The sequence below is a fragment of the Nicotiana tabacum genome, chromosome 16, assembly GCF_000715075.1.
Source record: "Nicotiana tabacum cultivar K326 chromosome 16, ASM71507v2, whole genome shotgun sequence".
Lineage (NCBI taxonomy): Eukaryota > Viridiplantae > Streptophyta > Magnoliopsida > Solanales > Solanaceae > Nicotiana > Nicotiana tabacum.
This window is the reverse complement of record NC_134095.1, coordinates 13,321,747-13,334,273: the sequence shown is the minus strand read 5'-3', so window position 1 is coordinate 13,334,273 and position 12,527 is coordinate 13,321,747.

Here is a 12,527-nt window from a genome sequence, read left to right as displayed (position 1 = left end):
ATACCAGTAGATAAACTAGTCTGTGCATGGAACTGGGATTCCATTGACTAATATCTCTTTAATTTGAGTAGATGCGTATTGTTTTCCCTTCGCTATAATTATTGAACACTTAGAATGATTTAGGGATAATTTCAGTGGGCGTTTGGTTGAACTAAATCGAGGCTTCACTTGGTTCAGCGATAAGCCATCTCAGGCAGTTTGGGCCTTGATACCCTAATGGGCAGCCCAAGTCTTGTCCTCATTATATACTCGTTTAGACCTGGGCCTAGGCCTATGACTGGCTTGCCCTTGGTGTGTACCCGGGTTAGGACTTTTCTATGTAGGCTGTGTTCAAGACCCAAAAATGGATAAGATTCTGGGTTTATTTGAGTTCCTGAACCCAAGTATAATAACTTTTAAATGTGCTAATTAATTAGGACTTCTTTTATTTATTAGAGACAAATTAAACGGAAAATTGAGGTTTGCTCTTTAGGATGCTCTTAAAACAAAATGAGATGAGCCTCGCTAAATAAAATACAAAGGCGGGGCCCTCAATAAATGGTTATTAAAAATGATTAGAATTTGGGATGGCCATTTATCGAACTCCACGGTCTTCCCCAAAACAATATTACGTTAGAATCTTTAGGCGCGATTTTAATTAAAGTACCTTCTTAAACTCGGGTGCGCATTGATGCGACCCAAATCCAAATCTCGACGAAGTCGAAATGTGTTGACAACCACGGGTGAATTGATTGCGACGTGGTTCGAAACGCGTTTTCACGATGTTGCAATTCTTTTTAAATAAATAATGATAAAAAGCGGTTTACGAATAAAGGGCACATAAGCTAGCATGTATTAAAATCAGATAAAATCAAATACAACAGTTAAGCGACCGTGCTAGAACCACGGAGCCTGGGAATGCCTAACACCTTCTCCCGGGTTAACAGAATTCCTTACTCGGATTTCTGGTTCGCAGACTGCTAACAGAGTCATAAATTTCCTCGGTTCGAGATTCAACCGGTGGCTTGGGACACCATTAATCTTCCAAGTGGCGACTCTGAATAATTAATAATTAAATCTCGTTCTGATTGTCCTTTAAATAGAAAAACTCCTTTACGCCCTTACAGGTGTAGGTGAAAAAAGGAGGTGTGACAGCTCTGGCGACTCTGCTGGGGAACAAACCCAGAATCTCTGGTTCAGGGTTCAGAATTCGAGCTTAGATAAATTGTTGTAGTTTGTTGTATCTGATTTTTCTACATGTTTTGTGCTGAATGTGCTAAAATGTTACCGCTTTAATATTATCTGAATTGTATATAAATTGTGCTGACACCCTTCTCTCTTCACCTCCGGGGATGTGCTTACTGGTTGAGACTCCCTATTCTGTTAGTGTCATACTTTGAAATAAGAAAGAGGCCGGACAAGTTATGAAGCCGGATGGCCTTTTGGTTCCCGGTAAGTTGCCCCCTCCTCGACTCGAGTTGTCCGCTCGGGTACACAGTCTAGAACACTGACCCAGGTTTTGAACATAGAATAACGTGACTTCATGCCGGATCCCTAGTAGGAACGCTTATTTATCACGTTGCATTCGACTAAGGGGGCCCAACACAGGGGTTGGGTCCGTCTAGGACTAGCAACCTGAAATGAAAGAACCATCCTGATGCATCCTACTTGCTCTGTACATATATTTGTATCGATCCTGCATGTTGACCGGTTTCTGAATCTCGGGAATATTAGAAAATTGAAAAAAAAAAGAGAAAAGAGAAAAAGAGAGAAATATCAGTTAGGGAGTTAATTGATTATTTTAGAAATAAAAATCAATGACCAATTACTGGCGAAACTCTGCCGAAATTTTGAGAAAATGGAAAAAGGAAAATATTTATAGAAAAAGAGTCTTTGTTTTAGTTTGAAAAGCATAAGTTGTTTCATTATTTGTTGAAAAAGGAAAGAAAAAAAGAGTCTGTTATTTTTAGCTTGGAAAAATAGGTTGTTTTATTGGTTGAAAAGAAAAAAGAAAAAAAAAGAGTCTTGTTTCTAAATAGTTTTTATTCGCTTATGCTAAAAATAAAAATGGAAAAGATTCATGTTTTAAAATAGTTCGGTTAATTTGCCCGAACTACACCGGTTTGATTCTCACAGGGTATGGGATACGTAGGCAACCCTCATCGAGTCCAACCTTTCCTTTGCAAAAATAGCGAAAAAATGTCAGAATTTTTATTTTTCGTTATAACCAATTGGGTGATGCTGTTTTGTCAAAAATAGCCAAATGTTCCCAAACGGAACGCCGGAAGGCTGACCTTGCATAAATAGCTACCTTTGGTCATGTTTTCATTTTTTCGACCCTCACAGCCTTAAGTTTTCATCCTCGAGGCGTTGAAAGGCCGTGTTGTAATACCGGGTCTTTTTATCTTAAATAAAAACAAGTAAGGATTGTAAATAAGCTAAGTAGAGCCGTCTTGTCATAAATAGCCTTAATATCTTTGTTCCCAAAATGCTGAAAGGCCACGTTTGAGAATCGAGTTCTTCATTTGAAAATATATAGGTAATTTTGAGTCGAAAATATAGATAGTTTTTTTGAGTCGAATAAAAGTTTTTCTTTTTGCTCAAACGCTTTAATAAATGTGCAGGATGAGCACGATGATAAATGAGCCCTTTTCAATAATGACCAAAATCCCTTTTGAGCTGCAATTATGGTGGAATGATTTAGGCAAAGAGGGGCAAGACGAAGTGAAAAAATATTTGAAAGACCTTCCGGATTTATTAAACATTCAGCCTCGGGGGGATATTATCAGGGCCTTGGTCGCCTATTGGGATTCGACACATAATGTATTTCATTTCTCAGACTTTGAGCTCACCCCAACATTGGAAGAAATAGCGGGGTATATTGGAAGTGATCAAGCTCCATTGAGGTTCAAGTACTTGATTGCTCCTAGGGCCATTACCATACACCGGTTCTTGGATTCCTTGAAAATACCCCGAACAGTTCATCATCCAGATTTTGCAAAGGGTTTTGCAATTTCCGCTTCATATATGATAGATATGGCCACGTGGGCGGGTTCAATAATCCAGACTTTAAGCTATGCAGTAGAAGTAACCGACAAAAATGGGAGGAACACAGACGAGTGGCATTTATGATAGCCTTTTTGGGCCTCATAATATTCCCAAGGAAAGATGGTAATATTGATTTGAAAGTAGCGGGAGTTGTCAGTACCTTGAAAACCATGGGGAAAAGCACTTTAGCACCTATGATCGTGGCTGACATCTTCCGGGCCCTCACTGCGGGCAAAGCTTGGGGCAAATTTTTTGAGGTATGTAACTTGTTGTTACAAATGTGAATGACTGAGCATTTGTGTCCTCGCTCTCAGCTATTGAGTTATGGTTCGGTTGAGAAAACTTGTATAGGAGAATTTTACACAAGAATCAAAGGGGCTAGTCTACCTGAAGGAGTCACGGCCTGGACATCATTATTTCGGAACCTCAATACCAGCCAGATACAGTGGGTGCTTGGATGGTTGCCTGTCAAAGAAGTCATATATATGCCAGCCGCCCGGTCATATTTTTTGTTGATGGGACTCAAAAGCATCCAGCCCTATGCACCATATCGGGTTCTGAGGCAGCTCGGGAGGTATCAAATAGTACCGAGAGATGAAGATCTGAGTACCCAAGTGGTCGAAATTAGTCCTGACGGTTGGTTCCCCGAGGAAGAGGTTCGCCAAATCTGGAGTGAGTGTCAACATTTGATGGCGAACACTTGTGTGTCTGATAGGGTTAAAGGGGAAGTTGCCCCAGGGTATCATGATTGGTTCAGAGGTGACGTGGCATGTGGGAGACCGGCTAAACGACCTCATCTCGAAGATTTCGCCAAGTCATCCCAAGAGAAGTGGGACTGGTTAGCAAAGGAAGAAGGCTATCGAGTTGAGATTGGTAAACTGAAGCAGCAAGTTGAGAGTCTGAAATTCGAGAACAGTATATAGGTTGTCGCGGATCAAGGTGAAAAGAATTGAATGGCTCAAGAAAATGAAGCACTTAGGGCCCAAATCCGGCAATTGAAGATAACCGTCGATAAGCAACCGAGGAGCCGATCCGATGAGCAATTGATAAAAAGATTGGAAAACGAAGTCAGGGAATGGCGGGATGAATTTGAAAAATCTGAGAATATCATGGCAGATCTTAAAGCACAGTGGGATACAAGAACAGAGGAGCGTCACCAGTACTTGAATAAGTTGAAAAGGGACCATGAAAAAATTGTTGCCAATTTAAAGAGAAAAGTGGTTGCCCTTGAGGGTAAAGCGGTTAGGCAGGCTAGAGATTTTGGAATTGAAAGTGGACACTGTTATGATTTGTTGGCCCAAATGGAGGTAGAAGTGCAGCAGTTGCAAGATCAACACCTACAGGACTCTCGAGCTTTAAAGACGTGCATTGATCAGATAAGACGCTTGCTTATAGAAAAGAAGCAAACAAAAGACAGGATTAGAGCCATTGCTCATGCCATTTTTAGGAGATGTCGGGTTTGTGAAGACATGACCTATACTACTTTTGTCTCAGCGGTAATGATCTATGTGAAGCGAACCATGAATGAATTAGAGCAGCTTGAAAGGGATTTGGATCCTAGGCCCGCGGCGAGGCCGAACGACGCCCCGCGGACACCTAAATTTGAAGCACTAGAGTATGCATAGTCCGTGTCTATAATTTTCTACCATTTTGAGTCAGTCTTTCGTATGTCTGTTATCTTTCCAGGTCAAGTACGTCTGCAGTCTTAGAGTCTGTATTTGCTTTTAATTTGCGTCTTTTAGTTTCATTCTGAAAGTGTTGAGTTTGTAATAGTTTGTTCTAGTAATGAAAATTGAAAATTTCGAAAAAAAATCTTATTTACACCCTTCATTTTTGCATTTATTTTCATGAACTACGCTTGGTCTGATTCGTGCGGGGTCACGATACGTAGGCAATCTCCATAGGATTCGACCGTAATCGTAAAAAAAAAGGGAAAAAGAAAAACCAAAGAAAGAGAGAAAGAAAGACAAAGCGCAAAAACAAAAAGAGAAATGAGCGGGAACACAAAAGAGAAAGAAATAAAAGAACGAGAAGAGCACAAGAGAGGGATGAGGTGAGAAATTTGAAAGAAAGGTAAAAAGAAACAAGGAACGAAATTCCGGGATGACACATGCAATCGATCAAACGCATAATAGAAATGATTAACTGTATAAGTGCATTCATGTCAACGTGCGGTTGTCAAATATGTTAAAACTTAATCACTAACAAAGTGGTTGTCTAAATGTGTGAGTTCAGGCAGGTGATTAGTTGATTGGCAATTCTGGCAACTCACCCGTACAACACCCGGTCGAAAGATAAAGTACAAATGACAGGGCAGGACTCGGAAATCAGCATCGTACACCCTTCGGTTGAGGTCACAGATGTGGGTGCTATGAAAGAAGAGATGAGGAAACTAAAAGCACAAATGGCTTAAATGCATCGGGCATGGTCTCAGGGACATCCGGCACCACTATATCCCGCTAATCCATCTTACATCCCACCCCTGGCTCAGGCTCAGGAGCCTACCACTCCCCATGCATCTTCAGCCTTCTTCTATCACGCCTAGGGCTATGGTAACATTTCATATGCTCCCCCAGCTCCACCCCCCAAATAGAACCCTCCCCCACCCATGGTTCCAGTCTTTGTGGCACCTTCCCCAGCCCCATTACATAGATCGTCCAGTGAGCCGCTATTCCAAGCTCACGACACCCAATATTACCCTCCTGAACCATCTTTCAAAGCGCCTGAGCCATATACCTATTCTCCCCATTTTGAAATCCCGGGAGAGGTTGAGAAACCGGTTAAGAATACAGAACCGGAGGAAGTGATTCGTAAAGTCAAAAGCCTGGAGCAATCCTTCAGGAACATGCATGGTTTAGGTAACCAAGTCAGCGTCGCATACAAAGATTTGTGCCCTTTCCCTGATGTTCAGTTGCCTGCGGGGTTTAAAATGCCGAAGTTTGACTTGTATGAGGGGCACGGGGACCCAGTAGCCCATCTGCGTGGCTTTTATAGCAAAATGAGAGGTGCTGGGGGGAAGGATGAATTGTTGATAGCATATTTCGGTCAAAGCCTGAGCGGATCCACACTAGAATGGTACACGAGACAGGACCCTAGCCGATGGTATACATGGGATGATTTGGCACAGGCATTCATTGGCCATTTTCAATATAACCTTGAGATAGTCCCCGACCGTCTGTCATTGTTAAAACTGGAAAAGAAGCCTGGGGAAAGTTTTAGAGAGTTTGGTTTCCGCTGGAGGGAACAAGCAGCAAGGGTTGATCCTCCGATGAGGGAGAGTCAGATGGTAGATTACTTCTTGCAAACATTGGAACCTACCTATTTTGGTCATCTAGTGACATCTTTCGGAAAGTCGTTTAATGAAGTGGTAAAGATGGGAGCCATGATTGAAGAAGGATTGAAATCTAACAAGATCTTGAGCTACTCGGCGTTGAAAGCAACCACCCAGGCCATCCAAAGCGGTACTGGTGGTGTGCTTGGAAAGAAGAAGAAGGAAGAAGTTGCTACGATTGAAGCTAGTGCTTGGTCCAGGCCCAATAACCCTCCACTCTATTACAACCAACCCAGACCCCACCACCCAAACTACCAATATACCCTATATGGCCCATCGCAATACTACTATCCACCACCAGAACCACACTTTTCTATCTACCACGCCCAGACCTACACTCAGCCTCCAGTGCACTCGCAATGGCGTGCACCGAATCCCCAAAACACACATCCACCCCCACAAAACACCTATCCATCTCCCAGGGCAAACAGACCGGGAACCAGTTTCCGCCCAAACCAAGCTTTTAGAAGTGAGAAGGCCCCAAACAGAAAAACATTTACTCCACTGGGAGAATCTTACACTACTCTCTTCCATAGATTGAAACAGTTGGGAATGTTGACCCCAATTTAGTCTAAAGCACCAAACCCCCTTCCCAGAAACCTGGACCATTCTGTTAGCTGCGAGTATTGCTCAAGGATGCCGGGGCATGATACTGAAAAATGTTGGAAATTGAAAAATGCGATACAAGAGCTCATTGATAATCGCCGTATTGAAGTACAGGCTCTAGAGGCCCCAAACATCAATCAAAATCCATTACCAGCGCCTTATGAAGCCAATATGATCGAACTGATACATAAGGGGACAGAGCCTAAAAAACCCTCGCAGGTGGTTATGGTGATTCGTTCTACGGAAGCCAAGGTCAAAGAAAAGACAGTGAGCGCAAGGCCAGTGGTTTAGTTAAAAGCAATAAAAGATAAGCCAATGTTGGTAATGGGAAAAGGACCATTTGTTGCTGCAAAAAAGCCAGAGCCAGTCAAGTTAGTGGTACCAGGGTCATCATCTGCACCCGTGGTTGTTGTGAAAGGGGCCTATGTAGAACCAGTTATCATAAAACCAGTAGTCCAGTTACCCGTGGTTGATAGCAAAGCCGTACCGTGGAAATATGACAAGGTAGTGGTGACATACAAAGGAAAGGAAATTGAGAAAGAGAGTTGTGACGCACAAGGACTAACTCGGTCGGGACGTTGTTTTGCTCCCGAAGAGTTGAGAAAGGCTAAGGGCACTAAAGACAATCCAGTGCTAGTCAAAAAAGCTGTGACGGAAGAAGAGGCAGAAGAGTTTCTGAAAAAAGATGAAAGTGCAAGATTATTCCATCATTGAACAATTGAGAAAAACACCGGCTCAAATCTCGTTGTTGTCGTTATTGATCCATTCTGACGAGCATTTCCGAGCTTTGATGAAGATATTGAATGAAGCTCATGTGCCCGACAAAATTTCAGTGAACCATCTGGAGACAATTGCCAACAAGATATTTGAAGTGAACAGGGTAGCATTTTCTGATGATGAGTTGCCTGTGGAAGGCACAGAACACAATAAAGCTCTCTATTTGATGGTCAAGTGTGAAGGCTTAATGGTTACTCGGGCACTGATCGATAACGGGTCGAGTGCTAATATTTGCACGTTGTCCACATTGAACAAGTTGAAGATTGATGATGATAGAATCCACAAAAATAGCATTTGTGTTCGAGGGTTCGACGGAGGGGGAACAAACACAGTAGGGGATATTGTACTCGAATTGACTATCGGCCCGGTCGAGTTCACTATGGAATTTCAGGCGTTGGATGCTGCAGTGTCCTACAATCTTTTGTTGGGTCGACCATGGATCCACGCGGCCAAAGCAGTGCCTTCCACACTGCACCAAATGGTCAAGTTCGAGTGGGACAGACAAGAAATTGTGTTATATGGGGAAGATCTCACATGCGCCATGAGTGATGCCATTGTGCCCTTTATAGAAACCGAAGATGATAAGGGACCATGGGTTTATCAGGTCTTCGACACGGTCCTGGTGAGCAGAGTGCCCGAGGGTAAAAGCATTCCATATCCCAGGATGGCAGCTGCGACCGTCATGGTAGTATCAGAAATGCTGAGTAACGGGTTCGTGCCAGGAAAAGGTCTGGGGGCTAAACTTCAGGGCATTATTCAACCTGTTTCTCTGCCCAAAAATCTGGACACCTTCGGATTGGGGTTCAAACCAACAGCGTCAGATGTTAGAAGGGACCGTAAATTGAAAAAGAAAGCTTGGGTTCTTCCCAAACCAATTCCGCGCTTGTCCAGGTCCTTCGTCAGGTCGGGTAGCAAGAAACAGTCATTGGCAAAGGTGTCAGGTTCACTGATTGGGGCAGAGGGGAACTTGGATAAGGTGTTCAAGAGAGTATTTGCTGAAGTGAACATGGTTGAGGCCGGGGAAGAGTCAAGCGGAGCAGATATACAGTACATCGGACCACATGATAACATCAACAATTGGGAAGCTACTCCTCTTCCAATTCGGAGGGAGTCGTGGTAGTGGGTTTTGTTTTCCTTTTGTCACCTGGATTATTCCAGGGTTTGTAATCCAGTTGCTATGTTCCGTCCGTTTGGATGAGTTAAAACCTTGTTATCTTTACATTCAATGAAATGCAATTTTCTTCGTTCCTAATTTTGTTTCCATTTTTCTTTTCTTTTGTACAGTTCTTTTTATGCTGATATCAATGATATGATATGCATGAGGTATCTTCGGCCCAGTTTTAAAAGCCAATCAAGCTCGGAAGTAATAATACAAGAAATCGATTGTGATGATCAGGTGGATTGTAACAACGATGAAGCTTATGAGGAAATTAGTAAAGAATTAAGTCATTTTGAAGAAAAACCCAAACCTAACCTAAATGACACAGAAGCAGTTAATCTAGGGGACCAAGACAATGTGCGAGAAACTAAAGTAAGTGTTCATCTGGAGCCACAACTCAAGGAGGAGATAATTAAAGTACTGCATGAGTAAAAAGATGTTTTTGCATGGTCATATGATGATATGCCAAGTCTAAGCACCGATTTGGTGGTTCATAAATTACCCACTGATCCGGCACTCCTCCCTCTCAAGCAGAAGTTGAGAAAATTCAAAACGGACATAAGTGTGAAGATCAAAGAAGAGATTACCAAGCAGTTTGAGGCAAAGGTAATTCAGGTTACGCGGTACCCCACTTGGTTAGCTAATGTTGTGCCTGTGCCAAAGAAAGATGGCAAGACCAGGTATGTGTCAATTATCGGGATCTTAACAAGGCAAGTCCAAAAGATAATTTCCCACTACCCAACATCCATATACTGATTGACAATTGTGCCAAACATGATATTGGCTCTTTTATGGATTATTACACGGGTTATCATCAGATTCTAATGGACGAGAAAGATGTAGAAAAGACGGCATTCATCACGCCGTGGGGAACGTATTGTTATCGGGTCATGCCGTTTGGTTTGAAAAATGCTGGGGAAACTTTTATGAGGGTCATAACAACCATATTCCATGATATGATACACAAAGAAATCGAGGTGTATGTGGATGATGTGATCGTGAAATCTAGACAGCAATCCGACCATGTCAGAGATTTGAGAAAGTTCTTTCAAAGGCTTCGCAGGTATAATCTTAAGCTCAATCCTACAAAATGTGCTTTCAGGGTGCCATCTGGGAAGTTGCTGGGGTTTATAGTCAGTTGGCGGGGTATTGAATTAGACCCGTCGAAGATCAAAGCTATTCAGGAACTGCCACCTCCAAGAAACAAAACCGAGGTGATGAGTTTGTTGGGAAGATTGAACTATATCAGCAGGTTCATTGCTCAGCTCACGACAACTTGTGAGCCGATTTTCAAATTGTTGAAGAAAGACGCTGCGGTTAAATGGACGGATGAATGTCAGGAGGCTTTTGATAAGACAAAGGGGTATTTGTCGAACCCACCCATGTTGGTCCCGCAAGAACCATGGAGGCCCTTAATTCTATATCTGACAGTTTTGGATAATTCATTCGGTTGTGTACTGGGGCAGCATGATGTTACGGGTAGAAAGGAGCAGGCTATCTACTATCTCAGCAAGAAGTTCACATCTTACGAGGTTAAGTATACTCATCTGGAAAGGACATGTTGTGCTCTAACTTGGGTGGCACAGAAGTTGAAACATTATTTGCCATCCTACACTACTTACCTCATATCTCTCTTGGACCCGTTGAAGTATATTTTTCAGAAGCCCATGCCCACAAGGAGGCTTGCAAAGTGGAAAATCCTGCTTACAGAGTTCGACATTATCTATGTGACACGGACTGCGATGAAAGCACAGGCACTAGCCGATCATTTGGCTGAGAACCCCGTCGATGAGGATTATGAACCTTTGAAAACTTATTTCCCTGATGAAGAGGTAATGTACATTAATGAATTGGAACAGGCCGAGGAGCCGGGATGGAAACTTTTCTTTGATGGGGATGCAAATATGAAAGGTGTGGGAATAGGAGCGGTACTTATTTCTGAAACCGGTCTGCATTACCCTGTTACAGCTCGGCTTCGTTTCTACTGTACGAACAACATGGCAGAATATGAGGCGTGTATATCGGGATTGAGATTAGCTGTAGATATGGGTGTACGAGAAGTCTTGGTCATGGGTGACTCGGACCTACTGGTACACCAAATTCAAGGAGAATGGGAAACACGAGATTTGAAGCTTATACCGTATCGGCAGTGTCTGCATGAGCTTTGTCAACAGTTTCAGGCCATAGAATTCAGGCATATTCCAAGGATTCATAATGAGGTTGCCGACGCTTTGGCTACTTTGGCATCGATGTTGCATCATCCAGATAAGGCTTATGTTGATCCGTTGCAAATTCAAGTTCGTGATCAGTATGCTTACTGTAATGTGATAGAAGAGGAAATTGACGGCGAGCCGTGGTTCCATGATATCAAAGAGTACATTAGGGCGGGAGTATATTCGATACAGGCCACCGGTGACCAGAAAAAAACGATTCGGCGATTGGCAAGCAGGTTTTTCTTTAATGGAGGAGTGTTGTACAAACGAACTCCGGATCTCGGGTTGTTAAGATGCATTGACGCGAGACAGGCTACATCTATCATGACTGAGGTACATTCTGGAGTTTGTGGACCGCATATGAGTGGGTACGTTCTAGCAAAAAAGATTCTCCGAGCAGGTTATTATTGGCTCACCATGGAGCGGGATTGTATATGTTTCGTGCGTAAGTGCCATCAGTGCCAAGTTCATGGAGATTTGATTCACTCTCCACCATTAGAACTACATACGATGTCCGCACCATGGCCTTTTGTTGCTTAGGGCATGTATGTTATTGGGCCAATTAATCCAGCGGCGTCAAATGGGCACAGGTTTATTTTGGTAGCTATAGACTATTTTACCAAATGGGTGGAAGCTAAGACGTTCAAGTCTGTGACTAAGAAAGCTGTAGTCGACTTCGTGCATTCAAATATCATCTGTCGGTTTGGGATTCCAAAGGTAATCATCACGGATAATGGGGCTAATCTTAATAGTCATTTGATGAAGGAGACATGTGAGCAGTTTAAGATTACCCATAGGCATTCCACTCCATACCGTCCCAAGGCAAATGGTGCGGTTGAAGCAGCTAATAAGAATATAAAGAAAATACTCTGGAAGATGGTTGAAGGATCTAGACAATGGTATGAGAAATTACATTTTGCATTGTTAGGATATCGCACCACCGTTCGTACCTCGGTGGGGGAGACTCCTTATTCATTGGTGTATGGCACCGAGGCAATAATACCCACAGAGGTGGAAATCCTGTCTCTGCGAATCGTTGCAGAGGCTGAAATCAATGATGATGAATGGGTGAAAAGCCGTCTTGAGCAATTGAGTTTGATTGACGAGAAGAGATTGGCATCAGTGTGTCATGGCCAACTGTACCAATGAAGAATGGCAAGAGCATACAATAAGAAAGTGCGTCCAAGGAAATTCGAAGTCGGACAGTTAGTACTGAGGCGGATTTTGCCTCATTGGGCTGAAGCAAAAGGAAAGTTTGCCCCAAACTGGCAGGGACCATTTGTAGTAACCAGAGTGTTGTCTAACGGAGCATTGTATTTGACAGATGTGGAAGGAAAATGTATAGAAATGGCCATCAATTCCAATGCGGTCAAGAGATATTATGTATGATTTCTTTATTTCTGAATGTATCTGT